General features: G+C 37.5%; 1 protein-coding gene across 5 annotated transcripts in view; it reads left to right on the forward strand.

Annotated features, from left to right (window-relative positions):
- FUT9 (fucosyltransferase 9) overlaps positions 1–15,023 on the forward strand; it is a 212,494-nt gene that overhangs the window by 78,035 nt on the left and 119,436 nt on the right. The window contains exon 1 of one of the 5 annotated variants that reach the window (XM_070496404.1): positions 9,946–10,082. The exons of the other annotated variants lie outside the window; for them this stretch is intronic. The gene's annotated coding sequence lies outside the window, so the exon portion shown is untranslated. Of the gene's footprint in view, positions 1–9,945; positions 10,083–15,023 lie in introns of those variants that run through there. 5 annotated transcript variants of the gene reach the window in all.

The following is a 15,023-nucleotide window of genomic DNA, read 5'->3' on the forward strand; positions in this document are numbered from 1 at the left end:
CTACTACAGACTAAAAAGCTCAATGGAAGAACAAAGTGACCTTGTACCTTCTGTGCGGTATTTTTTCATTGAACTCTAAGCTAGCCCTTGAGATTTTTATGCAGTCTGCAGCAGAAAGGTCAATGGAATACCAATAAATCCTCTTCTATTTGTTAGTTCATTCTGCAAATGCTAAAGTTGAGTGAAAGGATTCGATTCATTTGTAATCCAATACCAAAGAGGAAAAAGTGATTTTCTTTTTATTCATCTTATCCATTTTCATTTGCATGGAAGGTAACATTTCCAAGGAAAATCAGAGGAATGTTTTAATAGCAATGAGCACGTTAGAGGTTGAGCATGTTTCTCATTTCTTGCTATGTTATCACAAAATATCTGCAAAGAAATTATTATTTTGAATTTGAAACACTAGTAAATATTTATTTTGAACAAATACTATATTTAAGGTGCTCTTCTGTGCTCCCAGAATACGACATAAATAATTTAGTCAATGCCCTAAAAAAAAATCGAAAAATCAGAATCTAATGGGGAAACCGAATACTGAGAACTCACTCATTATAATACAAGGTAAAGTAGGGGGAAATATTTTGATATTGATAGGAAATAATCCTGTGGGAGCACAGAGGATTCGTTGATGACATTTTATAAAGTGGGGAAGATTTGAGTTGTCCCTTAGAGGATTAGCATGGTTTTACAAATTTTAAAGAAGATTCTAAGCAGAAGGAAAAATTTGGCAAGGGTTCTAAAAACATCTAAAGATATAAAATAATTGGGAAATGGAATATAGCCCTGTGTGACTGGGAAATAGTGAGGAGTGGTGATAGATAAGCCTAGAAATGAAGGTGGAGGTTAAAATTTGAAGAGCTTCTTTTCCATATTAAGCTGTTTGAACTTCAGCCTCCAGACAGTGAGGAGCTACTGAGCAATTCTTAAATGTGAATACCTTGAGTTAAACCTGAGTGACTGTGTTTTAGAAAGTTTTCCTTGATGACAACCCAGAAGGTGTGAAAACTGTTAACTACCCTAGTGTAAGAGAAGAGGCTCTTGGTTGTGGCACTGGAAGTGGGATTGAAAGGAGGGGAAAGATTTATTAAAAGTTGGAATTAGGGCTTGGTGTTTGAGTGCAAGTGGAAGTTAAAGGAGATAAAGATGGCATTGGGCTTTTACTTGTAACCAAATGTGACTTCTTCAACATAATGAAATACTTCATATCTAATAATTTAATTAGCACTTCAGATTTTTAACCTGAGTGTTCTTAATTCTGAAAAATTCTAAATTTATAAAGGAAAGTAAATTTATAAATATATAACTGAATCTTTCCAGTTCATCCATTTGTGTGTTTTGTTTTACTGAAAGATCTTCAAGAATAATTTTTCAAGGAAAACAAAATAAAGGAAAAAATTTTAAGAACATAAAAATGTACATTTTGTTACATGTTCAATCATTTCAGTAAGGAGATCATAGTTTCTCTCCTTGACTAGGAAAGAAGAGGAATAGTCTTTATGCTCCACATTTTTCTTTTCTGCCTGGTGAATGTCACCAGGAACTCATATCTTTTTAGCCTATAATGAATTAAGAAATGTATATATACATATTACAATATATTTGACTAATTAATAGTTATTTCAATTCATTTGATATCATATGTGTGTGTGTGTGTGTGTGTATGAATATGTATGTAACACCTCAAAAAGTAATTGGTAGGTATTTCGGTAAATCACAGTGAAACTTCCCTGATTTGTCATGACAATTATATGCAGATAAAAGCTTCCTAATATTACATCTTTAAATAGAAGTAGGAAATGGTGTTGTTGCAAGATCATTGTTTATTTTTTGAAAATGATGTATGTTAAAGATCATTTTATTTTTAAAGCCTGACATATATTATAACCATATTCATTACAATGACAAAGTAAGAAACATGTATCAGAAATTTTACATACAAATAAAGCGCTAAATTGACCTTTTTTTTTAACTGATTATTATGTTATAGCCATTCGTTAAACAGAAAAACTAATATGATGTTATACTTCAGCAGGGGAGGAAGGAGTAATCCTCTACCCTCTAGGTTCCTCTGGCTGGCCTAAGCATTAAATTGACATGAGACAGGATAACAGGAGAAAATCAAACAAATTTAATAACATGTACACATGGAAGAAACCACGGAAAACTGAATAACTCATCAGAATGGCCGAAGTTATCACTTTAAATACCATCTTCAGCTAAAGATAAAAATGGGTGTTGGAGGTTGTGGTTTTCAAATTCAAAGAGGAGGAAGGCAATTCACATGGAGATGGAAAAGCAAATGTTTGGTAAACAAATGTTTGCCACACCTTGCAAAGACCATGGTACATGGGGAGGACTTTGATTAAACGTGCCTTGCTAGGTTCCTCACTGTCTATCACACCTAGTTTATTTTGTACTATAGTTATCTACAGGGATAGCTCCTTTCTGAAACTTCAACTCTTTTAGGCAGTTAAAGGGAAGCCCAAACTTTTTTTCTGAGTCTTTTGTTCTTAAAAATAATCAAGCCAAAGGGACACATTTTGGGGTGGCACACTTCTTACTGAGATCATTTTCTCATGGTTACTTCTTTTCCCTTTTATGTGAATCCTAGGACCTATCATTGCTTTCTGTTATTTTTAGCCAATAAGATTTTTGTGGGCAGGTGATTCTCTTTGAGAAAAGTTATAAATTCTTTCTCTCAACGTTGCCCCAAATGGGCCATGAGTCTACTTTTGAGACACATTTTGCTACAATGCAGTCATCCTTAACTTAGAGTTGCATAAGTGAACAGCCTTAAATTTACAGCTTGGTTTATAATTACATATGACTCACTGAATTTGAAGTCCAAGACAGTTAAATCTTAAGCTATAGATGGAGCTGGGTTTGATGTCCACATCAAATAGCACATATAAATTGTGTATTTATTTTCCCCAGTATACCAAATTTGAAGGGAAAACACCTTCGCATTATACCAGAGAGAACAGTTTAAGCTTATATTCCTCCCACACTTCCAGCTGCACTAGAATATGTGACATACCACACAAGTTAATAAACATCACTTATTGAGAGAAGGGAGTTTGAAGAACTGATGAAAGTCCAGAGTGACTAGAACAAACTGAACAAGGCCAAGAGAGTAGCAAGCTGGATCTAGATTCCCTCTTGCTCCTCTAAAGCCTTGGGCTGTTGGAAAACAACAGTCAGGAGGAGACCCAGGCCACCTGCTTTCAGCCCTGCAACACCAGCTGAGGAGGTAAACAAGGAATGTCCTGAACGCCTGACTGGGGGCTAGGGGAGGAGCCCAGTGGGCACTTCAGAAATATTATCATGAATCGGCATCAATTAAGAAGATTTTAAGTTCAGTCAGGGCCATATATAGATATATGTATGTATTTTTTTTAGGTACTTCCCTTCTTCCTCTCTCCTCTCAATTTCCAACTCCCAGGTGAACAAAATTCTTAGGCTGTCTTCTTGTTATTCCAGAATCTGTCACTACAGCATTCCACCAGTCCCCCACTACCCTCCTTACCCGAATCCAAATTAAATCGATGAGGGATGTGTTAATTTCATAGGGCTGCTGTAACAAGTTACCACAAATGATGGTTTGAAGCAACAGAAATTTATTCTCTCAAATTTCAGAGGTTAGAAGTCCAAAACCAAAGTGTTGGCAGGGCCAGGCTCCCTCAAAAGGCTCCAGGAAGAATCTTTCCTTGCCTCTTCTAGCTTCTGGTGGTTGCCAGCAATCCTCGATGTTCCCTGGTTTGTGGCAGCATCATTGGAATCTCTGTCTCTGTCTTCATGTGGCCTTCTTCCTTAGGTGTCTCTGTGTCTCCGAATTTCTCTCTCCTTATAACAACACCAGTCATTAGATTTAGGGCCCATCCTGATGCAGTGTGACCTCATCTTAGCTTCATTACATCTGCAATGACTCTATTTCCAAATAAGGCCCCATGCACAGGTAGTAGGGGTTAAGACTTCAACAAAACGTTTTTTTTTATTGAGTTCATAATAGTTTACATCAATGTGAGATTTCAGTTGTATGTTATTTCTTGACTGTCACCACATAAGTGCTCCCTGTCACCCCCTGTGCCATCCCCCCACCCCCCTTCCCCTGGTAACCACTGAACTGTTTTATTTGTCCATGTATTTGTTTATATTCCACATATGAGTGAAATCATCTGGTGTTTGTCTTTCTCAGACTGGCTTATTTCGCTTAGCATAATTCCCTCTAGGTCCTTCCTTGTCATTGTAAATGGGATTAATTGGTCTTTTTTCTGGCTGAGTAATATTCCATTGTATATGTATACCATATCTTCTTTATCCAATCATCAGTCAATGGGCACTTGGATTGCTTCCAAGTCTTGGCTGTTGTGAACAGTGCTTCAATGAACATAGGGGTGCGTATGTTATTTTGGATTGTTGATTTCAAATTGTTTGGGTAGACACCCAGTAGTGGGATAGCTGGGTCATATGGTATTTCTACTTTTAGTTTTTTGAGGAATCTCCATTCTGTTTTCCATAGTGGCTGCACCAGTTTGCATTCTCATCAGCAGTGTATGAGGGTTCCCTTCTCTCCACGCCCTCTCCAACATTTGTTATTTTTAGTCTTAGTGATTATAGCATTTTAACAGGTGTAAGGTGGTTTCTTAGTGTAGTTTTGATTTGCATTTTCCTGATGATTAGTGATGTTGAACATCTTTTCATGTGTTTATTGGCCATCTGTATATCTTCTTTGGAAAAATGTCTGTTTATCTCCTCTGCCCATTTTTTTGGTCAGACTGTTTGTTTTTTTGTTGTTCAGTTGTGTGAGTTCCTTATATATTATGGAGATTAACCCCTTGTCAGATACATGATTTGTAAATATTTTCCCCCAATTGGTGGGTTGTCTCTTTGTTTTGATTCTAGTTTCTTTTGCCTTGCAGAAGCTCTTTAGTCTGATGAATTCCCACTTGTTTACTTTTTCTTTTGTTTCCTTTGTCTGAGAGGACATGGTATTTGAAAAGATCCTTTTTAGTTCAGTGTCAAAGAGTGTACTACCTATATTATCGTCCAGGAGTTTTATAGTTTTAGGACGTATCTTCAAGTCGTTGATCCATTTTGAGTTTATTTTTGTGCATGGCATGAAATAGTGGTCTACCTTCATTCTTTTGCATGTGGCTGTCCAGTTTTCCCAACACCGTTCATGGCAGAGACTATCTTTTCTCCATTGTGTGTTCTTGGCACCTTTGTCAAAGATTAGCTGTCCATAGATGTGTGATTTTATTCCTGGGCTTTCAGTTCTGTTTCACTGATCTGTGTACCTGTTTTTGTACTAATACCATGCCATTTTCATCACTATGGCTTTGTAGTACATTTTGAAGTCAGGGATTGTGATACCTCCAGCTTTATTAATTTTTTTTCAGGATTGCCTTAGCAATTCGGGGTCTTTGGTTGCCACATATGAATTCTAGTATTCTTTGCTCCATTTCCATGAAGAATGTCATTGGGATTCTGACAGGGGTTGCATTGAATCTGTAGGTTGCTTTGGGCAGTATGGACATTTTAACTATGTTTATTCTTCCAATCCATGACCAAGGAATGTCTTTCCATCTCTTTAAGTCATTATCAATTTCTTTCAGTAAGGTCTTATAGTTTTCATTGTATAAATTCTTCACCTCCTTGGTTAAATTTATTCCTAGTTGCTTTATTCTTTTAGTTGAGATTGCAAATGGAATTGTATTCTTGAGTTCTCTTTCTGTAAGTTCATTATTGGAGTATAGAAAAGCAACTGATTTTTGCAAGTTGATTCTGTACTCTGCAACTTTACTGTAGTTGTTAATTATTTCTATTAGTTTTCCAATGGATTTTGGGGGGTTTTCTGTATATAAGATCATGTCATCTGCAAACAGCAAGAGTTTCACTTCTTCACTCCCTATTTGGACTCCTTTTATTCCTTTCTCTTGCCTAATTGATCTGGCCAAAACCTCCAGTACTATGGTGAATAAGGGTGGTAATGGTGGGCATCCTTGTCTTGTTCCTGTTCTCAGGGGGATGGTGCTCAGTTTTTGCCCATTGAGTATGATGTTGGCTGTGGCTTTGTCATATATGGCCTTTATTATGTTGAGGTAATTTCCTTCTATCCCCATTTTGCTAAGAGTTATTTATCATAAATGCCTGTTGGATCTTATCAAATGCTTTCCTTGCATTTAATGAGATGATCATGTGGTTTTTATTCCTCAATTTGTTGATGTGGTGTATCACGTTGATTGATTTGCGGATGTTGAACCATCCCTGTGTCCTGGTATGAATCTGACTCGATCGTGATGTATGATCCTTTTGAAGTATTGCTGAATTCCGGTTGCCAAAATTTTGTTGAGGATTTTTGCATCTATGTTCATCAGCAATATTGGCCTATAGTTCTCCTTTTTTGTGCTGTCCTTGTCAGGCTTTGGTATCAGAAATGTTGGCCTCGTAGACTGTATTAGGAAGCATTCCATCTTCCCTAATTTTCTGGAATAGCTTGAGAAGGATAGGTATTAAGTCCTCTCTGAAAGTTTGGTAAAATTCCCCAGGAAAGTCATCTGGTCCTGGGGTTTTATTCTTTGGGATGCTTTTGACTGTTGTTTCAATCTCTTTCCTTGTGATTGATCTATTCAGATTGTCTGTTTCTTCTTGACTCAGCTTTGGGCGGTTGTAAGAGTCTAAAACTTTATCCATTTCCTCTAGGTTATCCATTTTGTTGGCATGTAATTTTTCATAGTATTCTCTTATAATCCGTTGTATTTCTGTGGAGTCTGTTGTTATTTCTCCTCTTTCATTTCTGATTTTGTTTACTTGAGTTTTCTCTCTTTTTTTCTTTGTAAGTCTGGGTAGGGGTTTGTCAATTTTATTTATCTTCTCAAAGAACGAGCTCTTTGCTTCATTGCTCCTTTCTGCTGCCTTTTTTGTTTCAATAGCATTTATTGCTGCCTGATTTTTATTATTTTTCTCCTTCTGCTGTTTCCTTGTTGATTTTCTGTCTGGATGACCTATCCATTGATGTGAGTGGAGAGTTGAGGTCCCCTACTATTATTGTAGTATTATTAATATATTCTTTTATGTTTGTTAATAGTTGCTTTCTGAACTTTGGTGCTCCTGTGTTGGGTGCATAGATATTTATAAGCATTATTTCCTCTTAATGGAGTGTCCCTTTGATCATTATATATTGCCCCTCTTTGTCTCTCTTTACCTGCCTTATCTTTAAGTCTACTTTGTCTGATATATGTATTGTGACACCTGCTTTCTTTTGTTTGACATTAGCTTGGAGTATCATCTTCCACCCCTTCACTTTGAGCCTGTGTTTGTCATTGGAACTGAGGTGTGTTTCCTGGAGGTAGCAAATTGTTGGATCTTGTTTTTTAATTCATCTCACCACTGTGCGTCTTTTTATTGGAGAGTTCAATCTGTTTACATTGAGGGTGATTATTGATGGCTGAGGGCTTAATGCTGTCATTATGTCACTCGTTTTCTGGTTTTCCTGAATTTCCTTTGTTTCTCGTCCTGTGTGTTTTGTTCTACGCATTGAATTATGTGGTTTTTTATGATGTGTTTCTTTGTTTTTTCCTTATTTATTTTTTGTGTCTCTGTTCTGCTTTTTTGTTTAGTGGTTATCCTGAAGTTTGTATTCAGAATCTCGTGTATAAGACAGTCCATTTTCTGATGACCTCTTATTTCCTTAGTCTAAACCGATTCAGTCCCTTTCCTCCTCCCCTCCTAAGTTGTTTTTCTCATATCTTATTCCAACTTGTGCTGTCAGTTTGTGGCTAAAGGGACAAGATTGTCTTTGTTTTTGGTGTTTTCCTTCCCTTTAGCCTAATGCTATAGTTGAATATTTGCTATCCTATTCTGATTATGTCTACCTAATTATCTCCTTATGCTGTGTTTTGTGGTCTCTCTCTCCCTTTTTTTCTTTTTTTTTAGGTATAAGGGCCTTCTTGAGGATTTCTCTTAGGGGGGCTCTCATGGCTATGAAGTCCCTTAGCTTTTGTTTGTCTGGGAATGATTTAATTTCTCCCTCGTATCTGAAGGATATTTTTACTGTATAGAGTATTCTTGGCTGAAGATTCTTGTCTTTTAAAGTCTTGAATATGTCATTCCATTCTCTCCTAGTTTGTAAGGTTTCTGCAGAGAAATCCGCTGAAAGTCTGATACAGGTTTCTTTGTAGGTTATTTTCTTCTGCCTTGCTGCCCTGAGTATTCTTTCTTTGTCATTCATTTTTTCCAGTTTTACTACTATATGCCTTGCAGTAGGTCTTTTTACATTGACAAATCTAGGAGATGGAAGCTTCTTCCATACATATTTCCCTCTCTTTTCCTAGATTTGGGAAGTTCTTTGCTGTTATTTCTTTGAACACACTTTCTGCTCCATTCGCCTTCTCTTCTCCTTCTTGAATACCTATAATTCTTATGTTGCAGTTCCTCCTTGAGTTGGATATTTGTAGGAGACTTTCTTCATTTCTTTTTAGTCTTAGTTCTCTCTCCTCCTCTCTCTCGAGCATTTCAACATGTCTATCTTTGATTATGCTGATACACTCCTCTACAATGTCCACTCAAGCATTCAGGGAATCCGTATTTTGTTTTATCTCTTCCATTGTGTCTTTCATCTCTAATGTTTCTGATTGATTCTTTTTATAGTTTCAATCTCTTTTGAGAAGTAGCTCCTGAACTCGTTGAATTGTTTCTCTACGTTCTCTTTTATCTTGTTGAGTTATTTGATGATAGCTGTTTTGAATTCATTGTCATTTAGCTTACATATTTCTGTGTTCTCAGGACTGAGTTCTGGGTGCCTGTCATTTTCTTTCTGGTCTGGAGATTTGATGTAGTGTCTGATGTTGGAAGGTCAGGTCTTTCTCATTCTGATATTATTTGGTTGCAGTTACAGCCTATCACCACTGGGTGGAGGTCGAGAGCCACATATTCTGAGCCCTCCACCTTCAGCTGAGATCCCAGGGGTTGAAGCAGCACTGAGCTGGTGGGGGTGAGGGGCGCTTTCTCCTGTTTGCACTCTGGGACTTTCCTATCAGCCCTTGCTGTCTGGTCTCCTTGGGTCTTGGCTTGATGAGGTCACCCCGCATGAAATTTTTTGCCCCATTAGAGGGCTTCCCTCTAGCCCTCAAGGGCCCAAGGGAGTCCTGGGTGATCCTGCAAATGACTGACCCCTCCCCCACTCCTTTCCTCACAGATCCTCCTGCAGCAGCAACTGCAGTCTTTAGGGGAGGGATCAAAGTTCTCTCTTACCACATGCCAGCTCTTCCAAGGGGGGCTCCAGCCTTTCCACCCTCCATCATGTAGTTGTGTGTCTTTCCAAGGTATTTGTGTTGTTAGGATGTCTTCTGTTGGAGTATGGATGTCCCTTTTTGTTGTATGTTGGAGGAGAGAGAGTCTCAGGCAAGTTCACTCTGCCATCATGCTGACATCACTCCTTCAACAAATCTTTTTGGGAACACAATTCAATCCACCACAGGGTGGGGCTAATCTCAACTAGGTGTTTAGAGGAGGGCCAAATCCCATTAATGTACATCAAGTCAGAATAACTCTAGGGTTCATTTGCATTTTTAAAGAAAGATTTTGTAACAGATGTGTTAATAACAAATAGACTGGTAGGGATCAGAGCATTCCTGGTACCTGCTTTCTGCCCAGAGCTTCCAATCCCTCACCTTCAGCAAACCCAAGACCACCTCCCTCCCCTTCACCAGAATGGATCAGCTACAAAAAGAAGAGGTGATATGCATGTAGAAAGTTTAGGTTGTATATCTTCTTTTTTTTAGAAATGTTTTCACTTTTATGGTAAATATTTAAATATTTCCTTTGGATCACATTATATGAATCATGGATTTATACTTCATTTTCATTGATTTAGATCTACATATTTCCCATATGTGGTCCACATATGAAGGACACATGACAAATATGAAGGACACTCATGCAACAATTTGGCAACAGAAAACTATACAGATGTAAATGATTTTGGTAGCCATGGATTTCTTTTCTTCCAAAATACTTCCTAAGTGTGAACAAGAAGAATGAAGAGGAAAAAGTAAAAGTCTTTGCAAAGTTTAAATCAGGTAATCTGAGTTCTTCTATGCTTGTCTGGTAGAGTCAATATCCATTCACAATCATGGAGCGCTTGCTCCTGGATGAGTTAAGGACAGAAGAATGTGGACCTTTATTTAGGCCATTAAAATATTGAAATTCAAGTTTGAAAATGATTCAAAAGGAAATGAATGCATTTTAAAACAAAATGCTTTTTCTTATATTCAATGAGTCAGAAGACAGCTGTGTGGTAAAATTTCCCTACATTCTGAACAATATAATGTAGTCCATGTTTTTTAATAACTTGGTTTATTTGTAAATCATGCACCATCAATACACAGCTCAAACCATTGTATTTAATGCAGTAATTGCAGCCAAAATTGGAATGAATTCTTTTCTCTCCCAGAACATTATTTATTTGAGAATGAGAATTTAATACAAAATTCTGATTTTTAAAAATCTTTCATCAGTTTTAACACAACTTTGGAAAAGAGGAAATACATTATTCTAAATTAAGTTGCCATGGTATACAATATCCATTTACATTTTTGTTAGGATTAGCTTTTCTTCTTTGTTAGTTACAAAAACATATTATGCTAAATTTTATTATTTTGATTATTGATTTCTCAAGAGACTTTGATCTGAATTTAAAAGCTACAGCTTAAGTTTTATAATTAAAATTTATAACAAAACATTTATTTTTCGTACCAATAATTTACACTCAGGAAAAAATTTTAATAGTTATTTAAATAATTATATGAATTTCTATAGTCCTTCATTCAACTGTCTGTTTTGATCAGCCTGGAACTGACCTAGCTATGATTCTTCACAGCGTGGTCCCCAAACCTCTGTAACAAATTCTAGTGGGAGGTTAGAGGACTTGTTACATAGAGAAATTCTGGACCATACTCTACTCACTATTTATCAGCATCCCTGGAAATATAGCTCATGCATCTGTTTTTACTAAGCCATCCAGGTGATTCTTATGTTCATTAATGCTTGAGAAGCCTGGATTAAAGGGGGCAGACCAGTGGAATCTAACCTTTTCAACATTGGTGACCTCTAGGTTCTGCAGTACACTGGGAGAACCTGTTCAGTGACTATCAACTTCTTCCTCAGGAAGTCACTCAAGGGACAGAAAAAGAAAGCCTCAACCACCTCCCAATGCCCCCAGAGTTTTGGCAGCTAGGCTAAAGATAGCAGGCAGCAGGCTTGTAGCCCAAGAGAAATAATCACAGACTTCTAGTCCCTCCTTCCCTCTCTCTCTGCCTACTTTCCTCCTTCCCTCCCTTCCTTCTGTCTTCCCAGTGCCCTCTGCAATTTTGTCAAAAGAATGGGGTGAGTGGAGGGTATCTAGAGGATGGCAACAGTTTATCAAAAACCCTCCCTCCTCTCATCTATCTGGCTAAATCTCATTGAATATTCTTAAAACAGATGCTTAAAAAAGGAAGTGTCCTATTTTTTTTTGTTATTGTCATAGACAAAAAGAAAAGACATAGTGTCACCAATTCTGTGTCCCTGGCCAGTCTCATCCTTGGTGCCAGTCAGGCATCTTCCTTGTGGATGAGTGTGACTGATGATGGGTATAAGTACCATACAATCTTTACCTTGGCTTTACTTGCTATCTCTCATTTTCAGATCCTTCTTCCAGAGAGGGTTTTATAACATGCAGCATCAAAAATCAAAACACTATCTGAACAAGCAAGTGCACTTGCTTCTTGGGAGCTGCAACTAGAGTTCAGCCCAACCCTCATCTTGTCCATCAGAAATTCCTGGGCTACTGATTGGCTGTCTCTCCCAGGCCTGTAATCACAAATTAGGGCTTATCATTCATTGGATTAATTACCCCAAGACCCCCTCAGAGCTAGAGAAATCAGTTGATGGAGTGCTTAAACTTTATCCATTCAACTTAAAGATGGGAAAATCAAACCATTTTTAGACCCGTATCTCAGTGACATTTTTTAAAAAAAGATTCATTATGGTTTAAACTAGAAGTTGGCAAACTATGGTGCATGGGACAGATCTGAACTCCTGCTAGTTTTTATAGATTACAGTCCACTGGAACACAGCTGCAGCCAACTGTTGATGTATTATTGGTCTGTTTTCACACTACAACAGTGGAGTTAAGTTGTTGAGAGAAAAACTGTATAATATATAAATATTTATAGAACATCCTTAACTTTGCCTCTTAGCCTGCAATGTCTAAAATATTTACCATCTGACTCTGCTGTGCACAAGCTTGTTAACCTCTGGTCTAATCTGAAACATTCATGATTTACTTTCTCCAGTTCCTGAAGGCAAAATATCAATAAATTAAATTCCATAGAAAGATTCCCCTTACACATGTTAAAACATGTTATGTTCTTTTCTCACTAACCAGCATAAGATAATCATAAATATGTGGGAATAACTGCTTTAATTCCAATAGTCAGAATAGCATTTATCATAGTAAGGATTCAGTAAATGCTTGATTAAATAAATAAATCTTGAAAAATGTATGTGCATTCTGCATTTTATGATACATCTCTATTTTAGAATAAATTGCTTTTCCCCAAATCTTTGAGTAAAATGGATACTCTGGGAAGAATGCACATGGTTTCCAGCACTGCTTCAAGCCCCAGGTGGAAAAAGCTCAATAGTTTGCCCTGAAGTGTTCTGCAGGTTTTAAGAGAACAAAGCAACCCACCTTCTTTCAAAAAGTGTGTGCTGTAAACTATGTCTATGGGTAAAATACATATATAACCTACGGACAAACCATTTTCACACATCTATTATAAGAACCATTAACCCGTATTCCAAGCATAAGTATACTTTAAGACCTCAAGACATTGATGTTTGTTAATGGTCCTAAGTGCTATTAATTCTCTGGAATCAGTCTGTGTAGGTACTTCTCCGGCTGCACCCTTTACAAGCTGGGTGACCTTGGACAAATTGCTTAAGCTCTCTATGTTTCATATTCCTCTTCTCTAAAACTGGATGAATATCTCAGGCTTGTTGATAAGATTGAATGAGAACATGTATATAAAACCCTTAAAACTATGGCTGGTATATAGTGAGCACTCTTATTATGAGGTGATATTATTATTACTGTTAATTAGGTTCGACTCTCAGCAAAAGACAGCCTTATCTTGTCTTCTCTCAGCCAAAGGGCCCTCCTGTAACCTGCCCTGCTTACCTTGGTGCCTCCTGCATGTGCTTCATTACACGCTTATCTCTTTGCTCCACTAAAGCCAGATTACTTTTTAGTCCCAAACTATATTATCTCCGTCCTCTTTATCTTTGCTCATACTGCTCTGTCTAGTTGTCATTCAACATTCAATTTACACAGACTATTTTCTATTAAGCTTCGGCCAAGTAAAGTGGAATGCTGCTACATTTGTGCCCCTAGCCAGACATTTTGTACAAATTTCTTCATTTCTCTTTCTTTCGCTCATCCTCTCATCTATGAACCCTTCAAGGGCAGAAGAGTGTTTTAGTCACCCTTTTAGCCATAGCACCTGGCAGCTGTTATACAGAAGGCATTTAGTAAAATGTATGTTGAATTAAAGAAGGTTTAAGGCTTAAGGACCCAGTCTAGTAATTCTGAAGTCATAAAATTCTGTTTAAACTACAGCCACAGGAATCAGCTCAATGACCCCTTCTGGCAGCAAATCTCATTTATCATTATAAACTGCACAAGGTAATTGTCTTTATTTGTTCAAAATTCAATGTCTTTTAATCACATCTGGTGAATTGAGTTAAGGAACTTACTCTTATTAATGGAATTCAATTTTGAATGTATCTGAGATGTTTCTAGCCATGTCATTCAGAGTCTTCTAAAGTTTTCTTCTTTATAAGTAATGCTCCATTTGGCTATTTCTCTATTCTTTCATTTAAAAGAATTATATAGCATTTTTCTTAATCACTTATACTACCTTTAATTGATGGGTTCAACACTAATTAAAAACAATTATATAAAACAAATATGTCTCCATATTTGCCCCCTTTGGTGAATTTTACCCAAATCTACTGAAGAATCCTACATAAGCATCTACATAATTTTTATTTTTCAAATTGACCCTTTGCTAAAAAAAATAATAATCTATAAAGATGGCTCAAAAATGCATGTGTGTTTGTGAAAAGGTGAAATTAATGAATATGATTTTATATTTTTTTCAAAGATATCCAAAATCTAAACACTTCTCTCCATTGTCACTGTCACCAAACTTACACTCACCATCTTCTCTCAACTCAGCTACTGCAATAGGCCTTAGGCTGGCTACCACTTCCAGGCTTGCCTCTACCATCCACAGAACATTTGAAATGATCCTTCAAAATTTTAATCAGTTCCCTGGACAAAAACTTCCTTTCTCCAGTGTATCATGAATAAAGTCTGAATTCCTTATGATGGCCTATGTGGCCCAACATCACCTGGCTGCTGCCTGCCTGTCTACCCCACTCCCCGTCCCACCACTGCCACTGTGCCCTGTGTCACCACAATGCAAGCACTCTGAGCTTTTCTCTCCTCCTTGAACACGCCAGACTTGTTCCTGTCTTGGGCCTTTACATCTAGTGTCCCCTTTCCTTACAATGCTTGATCCTGAAGATAAGACTGAGTTCTTATCTTTAGCTCACACCTGAGCTCCTTCATGAGGAGTCTCTTTGTTGTGGGCTCTTCTGCTGCTGACATTTCTCAGTCAATTCTCAGCTCTTTCTCTGTCTAAGGGCCTTGCTAATTCAATCTGCCTGGATCTTGGCAGTTCAGGCCCATCAGTCTCCACTGTTACATACATTACTACTTCCCTCTTCTGACACCTGGTTAAAGCTGAAAGCCTCACAAACCTCTGTGGCTGAGCCTTTTTGCTCTCAGCAGGCCCAGTTTTTCTCAACTCCTTATCCATGCCACACAATAACCAAGGGAGACGTGGGATTACAAACAGGGCCTATTTGTGTCATGGGACCCTCATGATATTACTGGACACCCTGTATTAGTA

This window comes from Equus asinus, chromosome 24 (genome assembly GCF_041296235.1).
Source record: "Equus asinus isolate D_3611 breed Donkey chromosome 24, EquAss-T2T_v2, whole genome shotgun sequence".
NCBI lineage: Eukaryota > Metazoa > Chordata > Mammalia > Perissodactyla > Equidae > Equus > Equus asinus.